This window comes from Pocillopora verrucosa, chromosome 7, assembly GCF_036669915.1.
Source record: "Pocillopora verrucosa isolate sample1 chromosome 7, ASM3666991v2, whole genome shotgun sequence".
Classification (NCBI taxonomy): Eukaryota; Metazoa; Cnidaria; class Anthozoa; order Scleractinia; family Pocilloporidae; genus Pocillopora; species Pocillopora verrucosa.
Genome location: NC_089318.1, coordinates 13,712,103 through 13,735,397, shown reverse-complemented (window position 1 = coordinate 13,735,397; position 23,295 = coordinate 13,712,103). Strand labels below are relative to the sequence as shown.

The 23,295-nt window shown below is 36.5% G+C and overlaps 1 protein-coding gene and 1 long non-coding RNA gene across 3 annotated transcripts in view; one reads left to right on the top strand and one right to left on the bottom strand.

Moving 5' to 3' along the window:
* The window catches only part of LOC131793554 (fibrillin-1-like), a 61,357-nt gene that overhangs the window by 30,439 nt on the left and 7,623 nt on the right, over positions 1-23,295 (bottom strand). The window lies entirely within an intron of this gene.
* On the top strand, positions 202-14,868 carry LOC131783098 (uncharacterized). 2 transcript variants are annotated; one of them, XR_010718253.1, is made up of 7 exons: positions 202-316; positions 4,844-5,005; positions 5,478-5,657; positions 6,172-6,365; positions 8,235-8,331; positions 9,041-9,487; positions 12,187-14,868. It is a non-coding gene; the product is annotated as an uncharacterized lncRNA (long non-coding RNA). The 2 variants fall into 2 exon arrangements; XR_010718252.1 differs by lacking the exon at positions 202-316 and adding an exon at positions 1,217-1,313.

Here is a 23,295-nt window from a genome sequence, read left to right as displayed (position 1 = left end):
TTTGTGTAGTCCCCATTTCTCTGGTCCTGGGGCAATGAGCAATTAAGGGGAACAAAGGTGATCGAAATGCGTCCACGGGTAAGAAAGATAAAAAGACTATTTTTTTTTGTCTAAAGAACCGAGTGAAAAATGTTTTTTCGTGACGTGCGTTATCTCTACTTTTAAGTATTGTGACAAATCCAAATTTTTTGCATTTTTTACTGATCTTTTAACTTGTTTATTTGTATAGTCCCCATTTCTCCGGTCCTGGGGCAATGAACAATTAAGAGGACCTAAGGTGATCGAAATTTGTCAATGGATAAGAAACTATTTTAAGGTAAGCTATAAGTTGCTATGTTCTTTAACTTTTATTTTTCTGTTCTATATTGTCCCTACCGGATAATCTTTGGTGAACAACGGAGCAAATTTTAACTTGGTCCCCACATTGTCTGAAGACAATATTTTAGTTGTGCAGTGTAACTGATTGCTGTGATTATCATGATCAATTTATGTGATGAAATGAAAGCACCAAGCCTTTTCCACGGGAAGAATTGAACCTAGTTTGAGGGAATTTATTTAGCTGGTCGTTTCGAATTGAACGGTTGACTAAGAAATTAGGGTAAAATTGCGAAGAGAAAGCGGCTTTCTTTTTTTCTTGCGACGGTCCCCATAATTTTTCACTACATGATAACAAAATGTCTGCACATGAGGCATTAGCAGTTTGGTGATAGGACAGAAACTTAATGAGAACAACTTAATGTTTCTTTGGGTCAGATATTTATTGGAAGAGGCTATATCGGGTGAAATAATAAACAAAATGCTCGGTGTGCAAAGGCTGCTTATGCTGTCTACTAAGTCAGTGCAAAGAATAAACGTTTACTGGCGGGTAGCAGAGGGATACAACTTGTTAACGTTTTGACTTCAGTGTAATGTATCGAAAAACAAAAACCCTAATTAAGGGGACCCACGGAGTGGTGAGTGAATCTGTTCAAGGTAGGAAACATTATACGGCATAAATTTATTTTCTTTGTAGTTCCCATTGCTCCGGTCTTGGGGCAACAAACAATTTAGGGGACCAAAGGTGATCGAAATTTGTCAAAGGATAAGAAAGATGAAAAGACTATTTTTTGTCTAAAGAACCGAGTGAAAATGTTTTTTCGTGACGTGCGTTATCTCTACTTCTAAGTGTTGTGATAAATCCAAATGTTTTGCATTTTTTACTGATCTGTTAATGAAACATAAGCCCAACTGCCAGTATGATAAGCATAGCAAGTTCCATGAGACTTCAGTTGCATCTGGAGTATAAGCGGAGCCAAAATGTAACTATTTTAAAGGTAAGCTATAAGTCATCGTTATGTTCTTCACCTTTCACTTTTCTATTCTGTTGTGTTGGGTGACATCGGACCAAATTTTAACATGGTCCTCACATTGTCCAAAGACAAAATTCTCAGTCGTGCAGTGTTACTGATTGCTGCGATTATCATGATTAATTTATGTGTTGAAGTGAAAGTACCGTGCCTTTTCAACGGAAAAATTGAACTTAGTCTAAAGGATTTAATCTAGTCGCTCGTTTCGATCAGTCGATTTAGAAATTCAGATAAAATTGCGAAGAGAGGGCACCTTTTTTCTTTGCGAAGGTCCCCATAAAATCTGGTGCATGATGGTGACGAGTCTGTACATAAGGCGTGAGCAGTTTAACGATAGAAAAGGGCAGCAGCTTAATAAGAACAATTTATTGTTTCTTTTGGTAAGATGTCTATTGGAAGAGGCTATGTCGACTCATAAAATCGGGTGAATTGATAATTAAAATGCACGGATGTGTTTTCTCGTCATTTAGAGGTCCCCACATGGTGGGTTATATCCATAAATATTTAATTAATTGCGAAAATAGTATGACCAAATAGACTTGACGATGTTTCCAAACCATGGACTTGAGAGGTAAAACTTCGCTGAGGGGAGCGAAGAAAGTTCCATGAAATTGTGTGGCAGAAAGACAGCAACAGATTCGACATTAAAAATTGGCGGGTAATAATTAATAACACACGCAAAAAAATAAAACAGTGCAAAGTGGCTCAAGAACACAAAATTGCTCAAGACGGCGTAAGTTAAATTGCTTCGTTAATAGGATTTACGTATGAATTTAGGCGATAAAATCTTGCTGGAAACTGGTGCTAATCAAATACAAGGGGTAATTTTTTTCGTAGAGATACAGCGCCATAGTAAGAGTCCCCATGTGCTCTGCAAACAAAATTTCCCGCGCAATCCTGTAATCTATAACTGTGCTGATTACTTTATGTGATGAAGTACAACTGCATATCGAGCCTTTTAATGGAGAAACCTGGACGTTATTTATCAGAACTTACTTTAAAAATAATTTACCGTGTTGGTTTTTAGCTGAAAATCTACTTCAAATTCGGGGGATTTGTTAAAAAAAAAAAAAACGGAATTTTTTTTCTTGTGCGGGAATGGCCATATTATTTAGTATGAGTTCATAACATGTTTGCGCGGTCTTCAGTTGCTCATATTCTCTGTGCTGCAATGACCCTCAAGATAATTTTTTGCGATGATAGCGACCTAAGGTGCCCACACGGTCTGTACACAAAATCGTTTGTCATGCTGTTACTGGTTGTTCGTTGTTGTTATTGTCATGATGAAATTATAGGATAAATTTGAAGCTATCTAATTCTTTTTTTTTTAAATAATGAACTTAATTTAACAGAATTTGCCGTACAGAAAGTTACTTAGTTGGTCGAGTAAGAAATTTGGGTAAAATTGTGACGAAAAGACGGATTTATCTATTTGAGAAGGTCCCCGTTCTTAATCACCGATCACTCGGAAAAAAGTGTAAATACGATGATCACAATGTTTACCAAATATAAATTTAAGGGTTCAAACTTTGTTAAGGAGAGCGAGAGCATTTCGATGGAATCGTGTGGTGGAAAGTGACCAAGAAATTTGACAGGGAATAAATTGGCGGGAAATTAATGAGGGGCCAAAAATTGATTTGTACAAATCGGCCCAAGGACGCAAAATTTCTCAAGACGGCGTAAGTAAAACGTTCCTTTGATGTGATTTATTTGTGAATTAAGTTAATGAAGCCTTGCTGGAAAACGGGCGCCAATCGGGGTAATCTTTTTGTGGATATAGCGCCATAGTAATTCACAGAGTCCCCTCATAATCTAAAAATAAAATTACCCGCGTTATCTTATCACCTTTTACTATGATTATGAATTTATGCGATGAAGTGCAGCTTTGTAGAACACTGAAGTTTATTTAAAAAATTTGTCTGTTGTGTTCGAGAGAAAAAAGGGCTCAAACAACTTGCCATCTTTTAGGAAAAGCAAAGGAACGGTAGATTCATTGGACAAATGTTTGCTACTTTTTTTTTTTTTTAATTGGAAAAATTTACAAAATGTACGTGAATAGGGCGTTTGTTGTCTTTTGCCCGGCCCGCGAGAAAGAAACGTATGCTGCTATTTGCTAAGGGAAGGTCAGAATCATGCCAATCACAGTAGAGATTTTGTCACTACCAGGAAAGATTCACGAGAATGTCGCAACAATTCCATATATGATTTTAAAGTTGGCGTAAGCCCGTTTTTGGAGATTTTTGGAGGAAAAGGGCGGCCTTTTCAGATTTAAGAAATCAAAAGAATGTGTCCTTCGGAATACTCCACAGCTTAAAAAATGGTGTAAATTTATTGATCTTAAAAATTTTGTGGTTATGTATTTTTTATCAGTTTGTTTATTTATTTGGTAGCAGTCCTTTACAACAAAGAATGACCGAGGGAGGTACATCGGTTAGCCTCATACTGGCTATAGCTACAACCCTGTTTTGTCAGACTCTCAGATCCCCAACTGAAGGCAATTCAATGTACTTTACAGCTACCCCGCATATAGGTGACATGGAATTGCAACAAAACTCCTTCTTCCTCTTAGTCCAAGATCATTAGACTACAATCCCTTTCAGACTCTATTTTATGCTAAACTTCCTCGTACATCTTATTGTGTCCAGGGAAAAACTGTTCGACTAAAATCGTAGCCAAAAGTAATATGTGTGACACAGATAGAGAAAACAAAAGAGAACAATACCAAAAAAACAATATTATTAGAATGGTTCAGACGAAGAGGGTCAGCTTTAGAAAATTGAAACGCTTTGGAAATTACTAATAGACCATGGAAAGGCAATTACATTACTTTTCTTGCTAGCTTAAAAAATAGGCAGCCTAACCTTGCATGTGGCAAGTGATATAGTATGACTTTTATAGCATTGAAGATAACTAGGGGTTGTATCATGATGCTAGAAGGTAGTGTTGCAGAAAATTTCCATTCACATGTAAAACAGTAAACTGCCGTAACCCACGTATCTATGAGTACCCTGTTTGTGGAGAGAAAGATGATTCGCGAATATGGTGATTGACTGACATTCAGGCAATAACTGAATGGTAACAAATAATCATAATAAAGATAATAATAATGGTAAATTTATAGGGGCTAGCTCGAGAACCTAACTGTTCTATCTCTAACCCTTTAACTCCCAGAAGTGATCAACATGAGATTTCTCCCGATAATGTCCTTATATTATCTTGCAAACAGCTAATGAGAATATTCAAACTTATCAGGTAGAAGTTGTTGTCCTGATCTAGCACCAAATTCTCACAACTAATTTGCAAGGATATGTGTAGCAGCTAGAAGGGAGAATTACCAATCAGATCTTGGGAGTTAAGGGGTTAAGGCTAAGAGTGATTAACTCATTTACAGCTACTCACTCATTTCGATAATATATGTGGCTTTGCCTCCTACAAGAGGAAGTAGCCACAAAAAGGGAAGCAAGATGATCAACTATTTGGTATAATTTTGTTTTAAGGGTGAGGTGTGTTCCAACAGAGAAGTTTTCAAAGGGTGATCTCCCTCTTCAATATAAAGGGAAACTTGTCTCAGAGGATGAAAGTTATCAAAGAGAAGATTTGCATGTGGAAGAACTAAGAAGCTTTCTCTTCTTTTTTAAGGATGGATTCAAGTGTTTAAGGTAAGTTATTTTAATTATAATACAGTAAAACATCACTAACCGTAAGCGCCAAGTTAAACAAAAAAGATTTTAAGGTAGTGGGGGAGGCTGTCCTAAGACTACTGTACACAAATCGACCTGAATTAATTCAAAATAGGCTTCATGAGATTGTTAATCACTGATACTGAAATACATACTATTTTGTGTGTAATGCGCTTCATGATTTGTCATCATTTGCATATTACTCCAAATGAAATAAAATTACCATCAAAATATATGGTACTTTTTTTGCACTTTCTTGGCTTTATCATGGGTTACATTTAAGTTTCATTGTAAATAAAGTAGTTGTGTAATTTTAGATGGGCTTGGTCTGCGCCACACAACCGAAGGAAGAACTGAAACTAAGTCATCAAACCTTACACTACACTTTTACAAGGAACAAACTGAGATTGCTTTTTTCCAATTATGACTTTGATTTTTGTGGATTTTCTAGCCTTGATGCAACATTCTCTGCTGGACTTGGAAGACTAAAGAACGATAATCCATTAAATAAAGCAAATGAGAAAGATTAAAGGTGAAGACAAAATGTGCCTTGCCCTTTGTGGACTTCGGAACGGTGAAGGTCTACACTGTGACCATGAAGTTAGAGATCTTCCCAGGCGACAGCTAAAAGGTATTGCAACCTAACCATTAATAACCTGTTTTGGGAGACTTGTGTCATACTTAACAGAACTGCAGCAACTCTTTTCTTTGCTTGTGTTTCAGTGTAATGGACCCCATAAGCTATCAGGGTGTTTTCCCCATCTCTTCTAAAGATCATTTCGTTTTTTTTTTTCTTGTTTTGTTTTGTTTTGCTTTTTTAGGGGAACATTCATAGCCCTTAGGATAAAAAATTATAACATTTAATTCTCCATTCCAGAATTAGATTTACTCAAATGCAAACCGTTTCAGTCCTGTTATGATTACGTATATTAATCTCTCTTAACATGAATATTGCAAATACCATACAATCTGTCTAGATATCATGACAACTCATACCGTCCCTGGTCAAAACAATCTAAAAATTTATTTTTTTAATAATACTTCAAATGATGACGACAATGATTATGATGATGGCTCCAATTATTCATTCCTGGTTTCACACAAATTAGCAAAACTCTACACATTTCTTTTTCTTAACCACTTAGGTAATGAGAGCAAGGCAGATGGACTAAAGAATGGGACAGTAAGGTGCAACACAAAAAAGAAGAAAATATGAACCAGGGCAACAGCAGTCCTGACAATGATGAAAGTTTCCACATGGATGTAACAACAAATTCTGAAGAGATTTACTCCCTGAATCAGATCAATGACTGTCTATTTTCTGACTCCTTGGAAACTGGTATGTACATAAACACACCCTCTATTATATAAACTTCAGATGTCCCTTACACTCTAAGTCAATCAGTTCTTAGGGCTCTTTGGAAAATGAAAGATTTTTTTGCTGTTACAGAAGTAGTTTTCCAATATTAAATCCCCACTGAGTTTTTTGCAAGTGGCTTTTGCCATTTCAAATGTCTTCATAAATATCATTATACATTCTCTTCCAACGATAAGTTGCAACCAAACAAAAGCCTTAAAAATCATAAAAACAATGAACTATTACTACCACGGCTAAAACTAAAACAATGGTGTAAGAAAAGTGCAAGAAAAGGGGAGGAGTAAAAGCGAAAGGTGTAAGACTGCTTTTTGTGCATAATCAAACTGCGGAAGCTTATGATTTGCATCTGAAAGAACAGTATCTATAAATGGTGTTTTGGACAGTTTTCGCTCTTTAGACCCTCAAAGTGACTAAAAGAAACGGTTTGAATAGCTTCGAAAGACATTCTCAGACAAAACTCCCAGGAACTAATGCGTCAAAAGATGTTGGTTTTGCCATAGAAGAGTTAAAGTTATTAAATGAAGTTTGGCTCTACTAAGAAATAATGATTATCATATATTCAAACTAAGTATCACAAAACAAGAAAAAGACTGTTACATTCCTTTTTCTTAACCACGTAGTTAATGAAGGTAAGATGCCAGTAAAAGATGGCAAAGTTGAGAGTAAGGTGCAACGCAACAAAGAACAAAATATGAACGAGAGCAACAACATGGCTGATGTTGATGAACAATTCCAGATAAATATCAAAACAACTAAGGATGTTTACTCCATGAATCAGAATAACTAAATATCTGCAGACTCCTTGCAGCAATGTCACGAGTGGAAACTTGGGTTGTGTGATATGGAATGCTGGGTAAACGATGAAGCGAATTACAAAGCAATCGAATAATTAGAATCTCTGCCTTTCAATTTGGCTTAATTTAAAGGTAGTCACTAAATTTATATTGATAGCCACATATAAAGCAATTTCCTGACATATTTTGAAGGAAAAGGAACTTGTTATGCTGAGTAAGCGACCACTTGCCACATAGGTCTATGAGAGAGTAATCATTTTACGAAATGGCATTGTAAGGGAGATACAAACTGGAAAGAAACATCAAACTAGTACAATAACACAATTAGTGATCAATCTTAAACTACTCAGATTTATTTTATTGACTGGTTGGATTGTTTTAATTTGGAGTGATTTTTGTCTGGCCCGTATCTTGAACAATATGATCATCTCTTAATCTGGCCATTCAGTTCCACAGTAGTTGTCCTTGCTCAACCAACGTTGCCCATTTTGTATAACTGCTTCAGTCAAATTTCCACAGACAGGTCATGTTCTACTCTCACTTACTTACACTTTTGTATACTGAACTGATCATGCTCCCTTATTGCAAAGAATTTCTGTAAGGGGGGGTTTCCAAATCCTTTTTCGGGCTTAGTTGTTCAGAGCTAGGTTTAGATAATCCAGGCTTAGTGTGAAATCTGGTTCCAGATCTGAAAGCTTTAAATGAAAATTCAATACAATTCTTTTTGTCTCCAATTTAAAAATTGGATTCTATGAAAAGAAAAGAGAAGATTATCTAAAAAAGGCTTTTGAAAGAAGGAATAAAGAAGCTTGGATAAAAATTTGACCCTGGGTTAATGCTTATTGGCCTTTGAACAACTGGGCCCAGGAATCTCTCATCGACTTCTTTTTTTTTCCACTGGGACATATATACTTATAATGCTTTCCCAGCTTAGAAGTTTCAAATTATAGTAATTAAGTTTTTTTTTTATTTGTTCCAGTCTTGCCATAAACAAGACTTTCAGCATAACTCACTACTTTTCCTCTTGAATTCAAAGGGGAAAGAAATCTACATCTCCAGTTCCTTCTTCTTACAACGGTGGAATAATGCATCACAGAGCAATGCACCTGAAAAAGTCCTTCATTCTGTGTCAGGTAATAATGATTATTATGATAATAATACTTTTAAACATGCTTATAACATAGCATGCTTGCCCTATCTTAGTCCAAATCTTATTTAAGTCGTATTTTTATCTCTAACTTCAACAAAGTCTCCAGTTATCAAGGAAAATGTCAAGAAAATTCTGGAATTGAGCTTCTTTAAGACACTCAAACTGACTGACCAAAAACATATCCTGACAACAACAATGAAACCAGGAAGGGTAGATCTAACTGGTGGCTAAATCTGTGGAATGATAATATTATGATTGCAAAAATGTACTATAATATTAAAGAGTCTCATGCTGTTACATCGATACTTTTTCGGTTTTTCCTTTTTTTTTTTGGTTCTTTATTTAGCTTTCTAATTTCTAAATTAAATCCGAAAAGTCATTCTTTTTAGCCTTGCCCCCTACTCCTTGGTATTTTTATCAACCCTGACTGGGTAACACATTGCACATCTTGATGTCATGATATCACAATTAAAGCAAAGACAGTGAGAACATTTTATGAAGTCTTCAAAATGTTCAGCATAATGATGTGTTTTTCTGATGCTAATAATGTCTTTTTGGGCCATTAAAAAGAATATATTTCTATTTCATTTTTTATATTTTAATTCCTTGGGGAGAATTTCTATAATTTGAGTTTGTAAAATATTGTTTGAGTAAACGTAATTTATGTTTCAATTATCATATTTTTAAAACAGATCAGACATAGTTGAGATTCGTAGTAAGTGGGGCAGGACGGTAACAGTAATTTTGACACCTGAGGTGAAAAACAGCATCGACCTCCTCAACAAGACAAGGAAAGCCTTGGGTATTCCAGATGAAAATCCATTTAATAGTTGTTAGGTCAAACAGACAGTCAAATTTGCTATGGAAGGCGACCCACCTCTGTCAAACCTTACAGAGATAGCCAGTACCAAACTCAGAAAGTATATAGCAACCATTTCCCAAGTGGTCTCTCTCAAAGGAACAGAGGTAGACCGACTAAGCAAGACACCTTGGTCATGAAATCCAAGTGCATGGAGACTTCTACTGTCTTCACGAATCTGCAGTTGAAATTTCCAAAGTGAGCAAGCTTCTTCTTACAGTCGGTCAAGGTGAAACAAGAAAGTTCACAAGGAAAACACTGGCGGAAAATGACTGAAATGGTGAGTACAAGATTGTAGGTGGTTTCAATTTCATAACTAATTTCTCTCGTTCTTCTGTCTATATTGTTCTTGAGAGCCATAAACTACACATTTTTTTGTTCTTCACAAACACGTTTAAGGTGCTAACTATGTTAAAAAAGAGAGAGGAAAGATCGGTCACTTACCAAGTTGAACTACACTAGGAAGCGATCCTAGACCGTTTCATGCTTAGCTGCCAACCTCGTCCCAGGGTACATCGGTCACTTTTTCAAAATGGCGGCCACGCGTTCGTAGATTCCCGTGCATAAGGGGATATGCATGCTAAAACAATTACTTATGGGGACTACCAGCCATACTTATGGGGACATCCTAAAACAACTAGTTATGGGAATTACTTGCCATTCTTAAAGAGCTTATGACACGAATTTTTTTGCGTAAATATTTAGCTTATCATATGTACAAACCAATTCCGATTGAAGAATAGTCCTAGACTTAAAACTCGGTTTTTTTCGGGCTCTAAAGTGCTTTTGTCTTAAAAGTGTCCCGTGGACTGGTAACGAATTAGCGGCTGATGACGTAGAAAACTGTGAAAACTCTCAGTCGACACCAAAATACCTTTCACATCTCTTGCAATTTTGTATAAGTCAGCGCTGAAATAATTTTGAAATAACGACCGATAGCGATGTCTACCTACCTTAAGTAAGCTCTACTGAGAGTTGTAATACATCGTACTCAGGTTATATAGAAGAAATGAAAGTTGCGAGTACGGTTCAGTCCTAAGAAGGAGAACCGCGCTGCATCAAACGAAGATTTCTACGAAGACTGACAAAGGCAGTTTCCCGCTTGCGTTGTTTAGGTCAAGATTAGAACAAAAATTCCCGTTACTGAATGTCTAGTTTGCTGCGCTTGTGTTTTGTGGATAGCTCTGTTCGTTTCTGTTGCAATAACATTTTATTCCTTCGCACTACGTGCGACGTAGGTTCCTCTCGGTCAGTGCTCTAGTGTTTCGTTGCTGTAGAGAAATTCCCTTGGCAAACCAAAAGCTAACTTTTGAAGAAAGAATCAGTTGTATCACGAGGCACGATGATTTTCCACCGAGGAGTAATCGGGCAGTTCTACTGCAAGTTGCTCCTTCTCCCATAGATTGCAAAGGCAGGGGCTATGGTCACGGTCGTCCAGCCGGTCAAACCGAAAGGAAAACGAGTAAGTTTATAGTCATCTGATTCAAGTTAATCTCATATAGGCATTTCAATAGAAAAAAACCTTATTTAGTTTAAGTGCAGCATTGCCATATGACCCACTCCGCACAAAGGAAATAACTGACATCAGTATTATTAATTAATATTTTGTACGCATCGACTTTCATACGGCACTTGAATTCGTTACCATCTAATTCAATAAAATTTGTGTTTCCTTATTTATATCGTTGCAGTGCTGTTATCCCAATGAAATTGCTGATATTGCTACTTTTGGTTTCTTGAGGGTAGGGGGGAATTGATAGCTCGTGAGATGGATTTTCGGAAACCTAGGTTAGGAGAATACACGGCCCCTTTAAGCTTGTTTTTATGCCAGTATCCGTCAGAGGTTGCGCACTGTTCACGCAACAGGATATCGGTCAGCTCAGGAAAGGGCTTGAACTTCATTACAATTGATGTAAATCTTTTATCAAAATACGATGGAAACTACAATTGGTATGATATTCATACGATAAGAAAAGCGCATTCGTAGTCATGTGGAAAGACAAAAATTGTGAGTACATCTCGAGCGCGTGAAATAAACATCAAGAAGGAGCTCACCATTTTTCATTTGCGAAATGTCAGCCGGAAAGAATGTTGAACAATCGTGTATAGTGTGGAAACAAGGCCCTTAATCAGCATTCGTTTTAGCTGAATTCATCGGTTATCTTACCCTTATTTGTGGTATGTGTTCGCAACAGGCGTCTTCGAAGCCGGTACGGAGAATAAGGCCGACGACATTAAAGAGTAGAATCTCCTCGATGTCGACGATCGAAAGCGTCCATTTTGGCCATACAGCTACGTCATTTGGAAAGTAGTGTGTATAAATGCCCGGTTTATGTGTATTATTCTTGGTGCGAACATCATTTGGCGCTCCAGCCACGCACTATGTTCTTCCTCTCTATTATATTTCTCCTTTCTCCACCATAATTGCTTACGCGTCTTCACAGTTTTCTACGTCACAGCTATATAACATGATTTTGGCCGCTCGCTTAGTGGCGACACTTTTTGGCCGCCAAATCGTACTTTCAATGCACAAAAAAATTGATCAAGGAGAACTCGCTAAGCGCTATGGTTAATGATCTCTAATTTTAAATACAGCTATCAACCAGAAAATGCAAAATAAAAAATTTCAAAATTTCGTGTCATAGGCACTTTAAAGGGAAAAGCTCTACATAGCTACTAATGGGGACTACTTGCCGTACTTATGGTGACATGCTAACCCGCAACTACTTATGGGGACTACTTTCCATTCTTGTGGCGACATGCTAATACACAGTTACTTACGGGGACTACTTGCAAAGAGATCAACCCCCCCCCCCCCCCCCCCCCCCCCCGAAAAAACGCAGCAGTCACATGAACATGGAAAATGTGGACCGGGGAATGTCAAAGTCAAAGAGTAAGTAGAGAAAATGTTATAATTATAAGAGGAGTCAGTTTTAGCTGAAAGCTTACTTGTTATGCTTATTTTGATTTTCTTTACAGAGTAAGATGCCCATGTTCTATGTACAGAAGAAGAGAAGGAGGCAGTTTTTAAGCACCCTAGTTCATTTGTCAGAGAAAGACGCTTTCCGGGAAAATTGGACTGTAAGAACTGTATTTTAAAAGTAAATGGTGCATTAGATGGTAGGGACTGGCATGCTGTTAAATATTTTGTTAAGAATCAGATTGACATTGGAGAAAGAGGGTTCTTGCCGCTTAAAATGGCTAAGTGAACTGATCTTTCCCCACCCTTGATGACAACCCTTAATACCTTGCTAAAATTCAACCTCAATAGCTGCAAGGACAACAAAAAACAGTAATTCATGATAATTAAGGGATATTTTGCTGTTTCCAAACATCTCCAATATTTGTTAAAAAAACTTACCGTCACAGTTTGCGTGGGTACCCTGTGATTAAATTCTACCATAAATTTTTGGATATAGGGCAATCCCAAAATACCCCCCCCCCCCCACAGTGTAAGCCACCAATCCTCCATTAAATTGGCTTTGTCAAGTGTAAAATGCTATACACTGTAGTATTGACATCAAAACTTTTAAAAGTCTTAGAATCAATATGTTATCCACTTGTAATTCCAACTCAAAATTTCATAATTGGACAAAATTTAAAAATAAGCTTCCTTAAAAATAGGATTTTAGGGTTGTGTCCAGAATTTTTACAATATTTCAACTTTCTCAAATTCAGTCATTGATAATTATGGAGGTAGATTTCAGTATTACACAAACTAAGAGTGCTCTATTTAGCTCTTAATTGAAGTATTAAGATATAACCAATTGAAAGGGTTTGGCATCACATATTTAACTTTGTCAAACAATGACGTTATTGAGAAAACTAAACTTTTAGAATTGTATTTTAAAAGCAAATGGTGCATTTAGTGCAACACTTGCTTTTAAAATACAAACAACTTAAGGACCGGCATGCTGTTTACTACTTTTTGAAAAATCAGATTGACAAGAGAGAGCAGGTTCTTGCCCCTAAGTATAACTAATAGAATCGTTCTGTTTTTGTTATCTCAAAGTATAACTAATCCTGTGCAAGGTAACCTACTGTTTTGCCAAACTCTTCCAATCTCAGGGCTGTCACAAAGATCTCAAGTTTCTGGGTAACTACAGAAAGAAGGCAGGAAATTAAGCAGCTAGGGATTTCCTTTTTGGTTCTATTTTTGTTCTATACTCTATGAAAGTGGCCAGTGGTCAACTTCATAATCGCTAAGGAAACTCCCTGGTCCCCTGCCCTTAATGACTACCCTGTTACCTTGCTAAAATTTCACCCCAAGAGCTGCAAGGACAATAAAATACAACTGAGATAATTAGTATATTCGTTATGATGTTGGACATAATTGCTAATATTATGATAGTTAAGGGGTTTTTTTTTCTTTGCATTTCCCAATATTTAAAAATATTACTAATAGTCAAAGTTTGTGTGGGTCTCCTGATTCAAAGGCAAATAGAATGTTCCATTTGCCTCAATTTTCTTCAAAAGTAATAGAGCTTCCCTTTATTTTATCAATCATTTTAAAAAGTTTCTGTAGATTCTCATCACGTAATCACTGTTACCGAAGGTGAGCCCTACCAAGACTTCTTATAAATACTCCTGCGCTTACAGTTTTAGCGAATTGTATAAACCGCCAGGATCTAAGGCTCCTGAAAATGTTTGGGTTATACTGTTATAAAAAATACACCCTGAACATTTGGATATAAGCCTATATTAAAGTACCCAACCTCAATATAAGCTACCAAATTCTCAAATTTATACATCCTGATAGTAAGCTCTGTAGACCTTATATACCCGCCAATATTCTTAATATGACTAAAACAGAATTTTTTTTTTATCCATATCATTACTGTTTGGTTAAAGGTTGTAGTTTCAGCCAGTATTGCATTGTAGCTTGTAACCACTGATCCGGCCTTGTTAAGTTATAAATATATACAATGCAGTATTGTTATATCTATTTTGCAAAATATTAGAAGCAATTTGCCATCCATTTGTAGGCCTAACTAGTTTTTAATTGGTCAAAATCTTCTTTCCAACAAAAAGCTCCTATGAAATTATGAGCTCAGGGTTATATCCAGAATTTTTACCGTTTTTAAGTCTCTTACACTTGATCATCGATAATTCTAGAGGTGGATTTTAGTATACACTAACTAAGAGTGCTTCATTTCTGGAGTGTAAGCAAAACCAATGAGAGAGTTTTGCATAATGATTTTAACAAAAAAATTTATAACTAAAGTGGTTGAATTGAGCTGTTATTGATCAAGCATTGTGAAACCAACATCAGAGAGTTGCGCAAACAAACTAAGTTAAATTTTAGTAGCCCATTAGCATACAATTTTATGGCCAATCTCACTAAAAAGATGTCTGCAACATGGGATGCAGAATATCTGCTCTACTCACTAGTGAGTGGCTTTGGTTGATAACTCTCCTGTGACAGTTAAATAGACATCGCTGCTTAAAATTATATTAAAGTGTTACAGTTACATTAACTTCAAACTTCTCTTGCTTTCTTTTTTTGTGAAAAACCACCTGAAGTTCCAAGATTATGAGGAGGGCTTACCAGTCTGGCCTATATATATGCTACGTGTAGGATGGAAGCCAATGTTAATTAAGTTCCAAGTACTAGATCCTTTTTTTTCTTTCATAAGAACCTTTTTTAATAGGAACGTTTAGGCTGAGATTAGCCCAAATTTTTAAAACATTCTTAGAACATACCCAGGCTGAGAGTCAGTTGAGAACTTTTTCATTTTGCTCATCTTTTTTATCTTTTTTTTAAAGAGAAGAATAAATAAAGGCAAAAGAAATGTTAAACTGTGGTCAAACAGGACAATAAACTCAAATACTTAAGAATGCGGTTTTTACTGTTGTACGATAAACTGAAGAACAACTCAGATTGTGGTCGAATTTAGTCCGTAAAAATAAAACTTTCAGAACATCTTCAGAAAGTTTTCAGACTCAAATTGCATAAAAAAGAACGTTCAACCTCAGCCCCCAAATTAGACGTTAAAAAAAAGGGTGTGTTACCAAAACGGAACCCATTGTAGTGCTCAACTTGTATTTGTCAAGTATTGCCTTTCCTCCAGTTGGCCAATATCATGGGTTTTTTATACACCAAACTGAAAAGCCATCTCTTAATCAAAGAAGCCGAATTCAGAAAGCTTTTACAATAAATATTTTTGTGCCCTTTTCCTAAAATTATTACTGTCGAGTTAGTGTTATTTAAAGCGTGACCGTTGGACTTTTGTTGGAAACATTACAGGATTCGAGTTATATCAACTGTCTCTTGCCTTCTTCACAGAAAGATACCCGCAGGTTTGAGTTTCGAATTTGAAAGATAAAGATTAGGTCTTTCCTGCAAAGAGTATTTTATCCCAAATTGAAGGGTCACTTTTGAGATTTTTTCAGTTGGGCTTCCTTAAGTCGCAGTCATCCTTCATTGTAGGCATGCTATGCATGCAAAAGTTATTTCTTTGGATGGATAAGCTCAGGTGGGACACTAAGTGACTGATGTTTTCATTTTTGTAAAAAGAGAAAAAGTATTAACTTCAAAAGATTCCGACAAAAATTTCTTTCAATGGAGAGCAAAAAAGACCCATCAAATTTATCTGAAATGAATTAAGACACAGGTGTTTTTCTGGTCTATTGTCACTGGTGTCTGAATAGTTTTAAGCAACACTAAACTGCATTGGTGTCAACCTTGCGGTAGTCCCCGTCGCAGCCGTTGTTTAGTCTCGCCACGCAGTGCAGTCTCTCTCCCATTGCAAGACCAAACAACGACTGCAAAGGCGATTACGCTAACGGGCCTTCATTATTAGTATTTAATCACGAGGGTTTTCTTCCGCTGCAGGAAAGTACCAGGCCTTAATTCAGTAAAACTTCTTCGCCTTCTCCAGCAAAAGGAGAGGTGGTCCTCATAAGAGGGGTGTGGAAACAGAGACCCCACAAGTTAGGTAAGTATGTCCTCACAAGTCTTATATTAAAAGTAGTACCCACAAGTAGGCAAAGTTGAGTAATGGACAGGTCCCCATAAGGAAGTCCCCACAAGAAAAATTGAAATTTCCTCAATTCTAATCAAGTGCATAAAGAGTATGGCAAACCAGCTATCAAACATCGTAGTTTTTATTTTGATACTGCCAGCAGAAGGGGGGGTCCCCGCAAGCAGTGTGTGTAAACACAGTCCTCACAAGTTGCCAAAGGTGCGTATGTGTGTGTGTGTGTGTGTGTTTTTTTTTTTAATCGATGTGAGAGATTTCCGGATATTGATCATCACATACGTATGAGCCAAAGAAGGGAAAGGTCAATTTGTTTAAAATTACAAGGTCTAGTGTTCTTCAACTCTTCCAAGTGATATTTGGATTAGGATAAATTAGAGCGGATTCGAAAAAAATGTTTTAGGAATATAGCGGTAATATTTCGAAAGATTAGTTCTAGAGGTAAAACTTTTAAAAGGATAGGCTCCATTTCCAGCCGCTTATTTTCGTTTTGGCATGAGAACAAATGTAGCAGTATGAACATAACTAGGCATTCATGGCGTAAGACATTTAGAAATTGTAACAGATTTATTTAGCTTTTTGCTGAAAGTTCTCCACTGACTCAATCATCAGAAACGAATACTGCAGACTACCGAGTAACAGACTTAATACAAGGTCTGTTTTCTGCAGATGAGTTCCTTTATTTGAATGTGCCTCGAGTTGGAATAATCTCGGTGCGCCACGACTTGGAGTGTACCATGAGATGCCTTCAACATCCTTCTTGTATTTCTGTGAACTTGACCGTCGAAATAAGACTGTGGTGCGAGTTATTGTCATCTGATAAGTACAGCAACTCCAAGGAAGTCAGACAAAACGAAAGCTCACATCACTATCACATCGTGGTAAGGACTCTCTTCTGTATTTTTTGATATTTCAAAGCAGCCTGTGCGGCGAAACACTTTATAATATATTTATCACAGCCATAATTAAGGCAGCGTCATCCAAGATGAATGATCAGTAACTTCTCTTGAGATTAAAATAATTACTCGGGCCTTCTTCCGGAGTGAACGTTTGTCTTCATTCAAGACTGAATGAGTTGTGCTTTTCCGATTACCATTTCACTCGTTCTCTCGTTAATTCGCTACCTCTCTATTCACTCATTTCATTTGTTCATCCCTTCATATTCTTAGGTGTACCAATCACGACCTAACTCTACAGAAAAACGATCTTTGAATCGAATGGCCATTGTAATAAGTTTCTCTTAAGTGAATATTGCAAAAGCAGTTCATGTGTGACTTTTCAACAGACTTGCATAGTACGCTGTTTGGGCTAAGTCGTGTCGTATTGAGCGTGAAAGATTTTTTTAATTCTCTATCTCTCTCTTTCTTTCGCTAGAACATGTGTGCTGACAATCCTTGCGCGAACAACGCCACTTGTCGAGGCAGTTTTACAGACAAACTTTATTAGTGTCTATGTCCTGCTGGATACAAAGGTCCGAAGTGCCAGACAGGAAAACAAAAAAATCTTCTATATCGTTCAGGCGAGATTTTCAATTCAATTATTAAGAAGCAGTCAAGTCGTACACTAACTACATGTACATGTGTAGTTTCCATCGTCATTTCTAAGCAGCAAAAAAAAAAAAAAAAACCAAAGAGAGAGTGAAAGAGAGAGAGACACACAGAGGAAAGTAAACTGACATGCTGTTTTCTTAATCTGAAACTGACGTCTAATATTTGAAAAGTAATTCTAATTGTGAATAAGTGAATTAAAATATAACTACAATGAACCTAATTTAGTATAAACGAGATTGAAAAGAAAAGCAAATGATCACTTGCAATTCCACCTGACCCACTTATTCATATGCTTGTTTTCTTCGCTTGCTGTTTCTTTTCTTGTCTTCAGACATCGATGAGTGTGCCAAAGGGATTCACAATTGCAGTTCCCATGGCTTTTGCAGCAACACCAAAAGATCTTATTACTGCGCATGCAAGCTAGAACTCACTGGGAATGACCGAGAATGCAAAGGTACATTACATTTTGTACACATTAATTAACTTCTGCTATCAATTAATCTTAAGTAACCTATACCTGTGAGGAAAAGTGACTTTGACCTCAAGTTTTACACTATATCTTAGTTATTTTGTGTTTTAAATTTAACTTTTTAGGAAAGTCCTGGCTTTCAATGATGAATTTTTTTTTTCCTGAGAAGCCCATTTTATACACTTTAAAATGACATATTGTAGGTGTTATTCCTGTAAATGTTTGTTGAGATATGAATTAAAAACTGAATGTGGACAAATTTTTGCTAATTTTTTTGGAATGACATGGGTGCACATAAAAATTCATAAAAAATTCATTATTTATTGTTTTTCTTTCAGATTTTCAGGAAATGTTGCTGACATGTATCATATATTAACATTTGTTGAGATATGAATTAAAAACAATGTGGACAAATTTTTGCGTTTTTTTTAACTGATGTTGTTAGGTTAATCGCAACGGAACAAAATTAACTGATAGCCCTAAAATAACAAAAATTATACCGTTTACCGTAAAGAGCCATCACCCCAGATTAGACTGGCTTAAAAAATGGATGGATTCAAAGATCCTCAAATGAATTATTTCCCAGTTCCTTTTCTGTTTGTTTTATAGCAGCCTTCTCTTTGTTGTTTTGAGCTCGCATATTAATAAGGTTTTGTACTAATCGAGGTCATAATTTTTTTGTCCTAAACGAGAAAGATCGAATGATCATGAAGACAACGAGAATTATGGTAAAATATTATAGCTTATTTTAAGAAATTACGTGAAATAAGAAAGGATTGAATAAATTGAAACAAGGACGAGAATGAAAAATATTATTCAGCGGACAGTAAAACATAGTACGCGGAAATGCGACTTATAAAATATATTTTCTCAGCACAACTGTCATAAAGATTTTCCAGTGAAATTTTTGTACAATGTGACTGATGTGAGATTTCAGAAACTGATTGAAATTTATTTTACATTCAAACGGTATAAGTGATTGTATGAAGATAAAAAATGGGTTTCATGTATAAGATATCTAATTGCTTGGAGATGTAATTGTTTTGACGTTTTCGGAAAAACGGCATATGGAAAAACGTATTTCGCGTCATTAGTTTTCATTTCTACTATAGTAGAATTATAAAGGCCCACCTCATCTAGGGTGGGAGGGATCTGGGAGTAATAATGAAATAAGGAAAAAACATAAGAAAGATGTGAACGGAACAAAGGATATGATAAAACATTTACCTGGAGAACAGTTAGGTGCTGTGAAAAAAGAAGGCAAGAGAAAGAAAATGAGATGGCACTTGAAATCAGCAGACATGATGGATGGCTGAAGCACGTACTGAAGTTTAGTTTTGCTTGCGCTTTAAGTTTCACATTTAAGTCGCTCTCAAGTTGTATGTGCTGCATCAACTCAAATCTGTTTTTACTTTACAACGATACGTTGCGCAACTGGGTGATACAATAGACTTCCAGCCTCCGTCTGTCTGACACAACTTGGGTTCATTGGTTCTTTATTAGGTTCTAGCCAATTGTAGCGGCCTGTTAAGGAGATGGGTTTGTTCTTTTCTGTAGCTTAATCATAAAGGGACTGGAAAGGAAACTAGGACAGAACCTTAGAGATATGGGTTTCTAATTAAATTGCAGAGGCCTCCTCCCTCGAAAAATTTAAAAATTCAAATGCGTTCTGATGCCTTTCCGTGAGGTTTGGAGCACTTCTCAAAGTATATATTTTGTCACAGAAAAAAAACCAAAAAGTCCTCTTAAAAAGGCACTTATTTTAAAATAGACCGTCATAATGAAGACCATTAAATCAGGATCTCAATGGGTGGGGAGGGGAGGAGCTTTGACGGCTGAAGTTTAATTTTTTCCGATTTTGACGGTTGACAATTCAATTTTCGGGATCTTTGACGGTTGATGGTCACATTTTAGGGCTGGCGGTAACGTATTTCTTCGTTAAGTATAGGATCATAGTAGGTTTTTTATCATTTGCCATAGAGTATTAACTATTTCGAGGACTAATCAGTTTTCCTTTGACGGAATGGAGTTAGGCGTACTTACAATACTTCCGACAATAATTTATGATTAATTTTGAACGACAGTTTATTTCTGTAAACTTTTGTTCAAAGCTATTTTTGTTTGGTGGATTGTCTGCAAGCTGTGACATTTGGCGATTAATACTATCATATTCGAGAGCGCCTTCACATCAGGGCAGCTCGTTGACACTTTACGCAACATAGGTGCCTTGTCTCAGCCGTTGTCACTCATCCTGATTACACGGTCAAAACTGCGAATCCGACTCCATTTACTTCTCTTTTCTACTTAATTCCTCACTAGCTAGTTCAAGAACTACTTCACTACTGACCTGGTGATTCCATCTGATATTCATTATGAAGGGTGGGTGAAATTGTACTATGGTGCGTGATGTCCTAACTAAGTGATCGTACAAATCCGCGTGTTACTGCAGTCGACAAAAGTACTCTCAAACGCTTTTTGAATGCTTTGGCAAGGAGCGGTGACGTAAATTGAAAGATAACATTTTGCTGAGGCTCAAATTTTCCGTTTAGATATTTACAGAGAATGTTTAATTATAAGAAATCCCTAAACTCGTCATCTTAATTTTTTTATGAATTTACTTTTCAATTCACTTTCGTACTCATTAACCAGTATTGATTCAAGTCCAAAGTTGGTATGGAGTTGCAGTATACACTATTTCCTCGAAGAAGCGCCCGAGCGCTTATTTATTTATTATTTTATTTATTAATATATTGGCAATATCAAAAGTGTTTTTTTTTTATCCCTACTAATTTGTTTGAAAAAGTGGGGACAGCTTTAGGGTCAACCTGTGTTTTAATCAGCGAGAAGCCATGAGAAACTTCCAACCTATTGGCCCTTTATGATGAAACATTTATTAATACTGAAACCTCACGAGTTTACATGAAAATTACTACTTCATGGCCTTGCATGGAGAAGGAGAGCATCATCAATGGCTGTGAAATCAAGTCTGATCTAAGTCCGTCAGTTGTATCCTTTGCTTGGGGTGTTTAAAACCAAAACCAGAGTCTTTTGACGGCTTTCTATTAAAAGAAAATAAAAACCAACAATAAGGTTATCAAAGGGGCCTGTCACAACCAAAGAATGATGACCCAAAGAAGCAATGGACCCTAAATTGAACACATGCAAACTGTCTGATATACAGGATGATACTCACCACCAAATCTTGATTGGTTTTAAGCTACTGTATTTGATTGATCGAGAGGACGTCCAGAGTTTTATAGACCATTCATAGGTGAAGTACGAAGTAAAACCGGTGCAATTCGGGTTTAATTTGGATGCTTAAAAATCCTACATTATCCTCTTCACCTTTGCTCTCTAAGGAGAGATCAAATGGGTAATTTCTCTGAACAGAAACAATAAATCCATCAATCAAAAGGTAACGAGAGTTAAAAAAAATTATCAACCTTATGAACTTTAATTTAATACCACCTTCTTAACACTAACATTGAAAGAAATGTATAGCAGATGGTAAGGAGAACTTACGCTGCGATCCAAGGAATAAAGGGTATATGGAACATTCAGAATGTGGGAAAATGATTTCTGCCAATTTTACTGTACCCTAGTTCTTAACCTTTTTTAAGAAACAATACTACACGTGTGTAAGATATACGTCAAAAAAACCAAATCCAAGATTTCTCTCCTTGTGAAAAGTTTGGGTTAGATTTTTTCCTTGGGTATTTCCATGCTTGTATTTCTTGTAAACATTTTACTTGATAACTTTATTTCTAATTTTTGTGAGCTATAATTGATGATAAACATTTTTCAGGCTGTTCTGTACTAAACCTTCTTTGGGATCTTTCCCTACTTTCCAGGCTACTTCAATTTATACATATTGAGCAACTGACAAAAACAGTATTAAGGTGCATTGTGACTGTTCTCACAAAATAAACCAGTTGGAAAATAGAAATCATGTGAAAGGTAACATCTGCTCATAAGTCAAAGGGCTGTTCCTGCAAGAGCTTATCCAGCTTTTATTGTTGTAGAGCAACTAAGGGCCTGTTATTTCCCGTACTCTGCCACCAACCTCCATTGGGTGGGATGCCAATCTATTGCAAGGTTAACCGTTTCCGCCCTAAAACCAGGATGCATATTCTCCCCACTGTTCTCCATGTTTTCTAAAGAGTCAAGGAGGAGATTTAGTTTAAAAATCCAGAGCTTTAGTCGGTGATCAGTTCCTTGATTTGGGTGACCTTAATGTTTGACCCAGGGGTGATATTGTAAGAGAAATTAGATGCTTGTCACTCTTAGAGGTCAAAGGTTTAATAAGTGTTTGTTTATAAATTTTTTATTCGTTTAATTCTTGTAGAGGACAATGGATTCCGAGAATAGGAAAAGAAAGGCTTTGAGCTTTTCAGTGGATGGGAGGGATGTCAAAAACCAAAACAAAAGAAATTACAACAGCCTATTGGAATATAAGAAAACATCACATGGGACCAATTGAGATTTTAAAGCTACCACAAGCAAACTGCCAGGGGGCTGAAGTAGATGAGACATGTAATTGGGTCAGAGACGAGTGCTGGTTTTTCAGCGAGAGAAAAAATCAGGGCAGAAGAAGATTCACCCGTCTGTGTCAAAATTGGAATATGTGTGCTGACCTCGTTCTGATGCTAGGCGTTAAAAAAGAGTTATCAGCAAAACAAAGTATTAAGAGAATTTGCAGCTATTTTTTCTTTCATGTTAGTGATCCCGTGATTTATTAGTCAGACAGGTGCCGTATCATAAATTTAGTTTGAAATTTTTATGTCTCCGTAATAAAACTAAAGTGAAAAGCGATAAAAAGAGAATTGTATGTGGCTTTCATTTCGAAGAATATCATTTTAAAAGAGAGTTTGACCTTGAGGGAAGGGAAAACGGTGACCAGCAACGGGAGATATGGTTCTGAGTGGGAGATTTGCAACGAAAGGGTGAATAAAGTGGAAGAGAGGAAAGAGCGTAAAAAAGAGGGCAACTACGTAAAATGGGCGATGTAGTGAAGAGACAAGATTAGTTACGGAAGATTGTTACATCTAAGCAGCAAGTCCACGGTAGTTCTCAGATAAGTGCCCCGTCC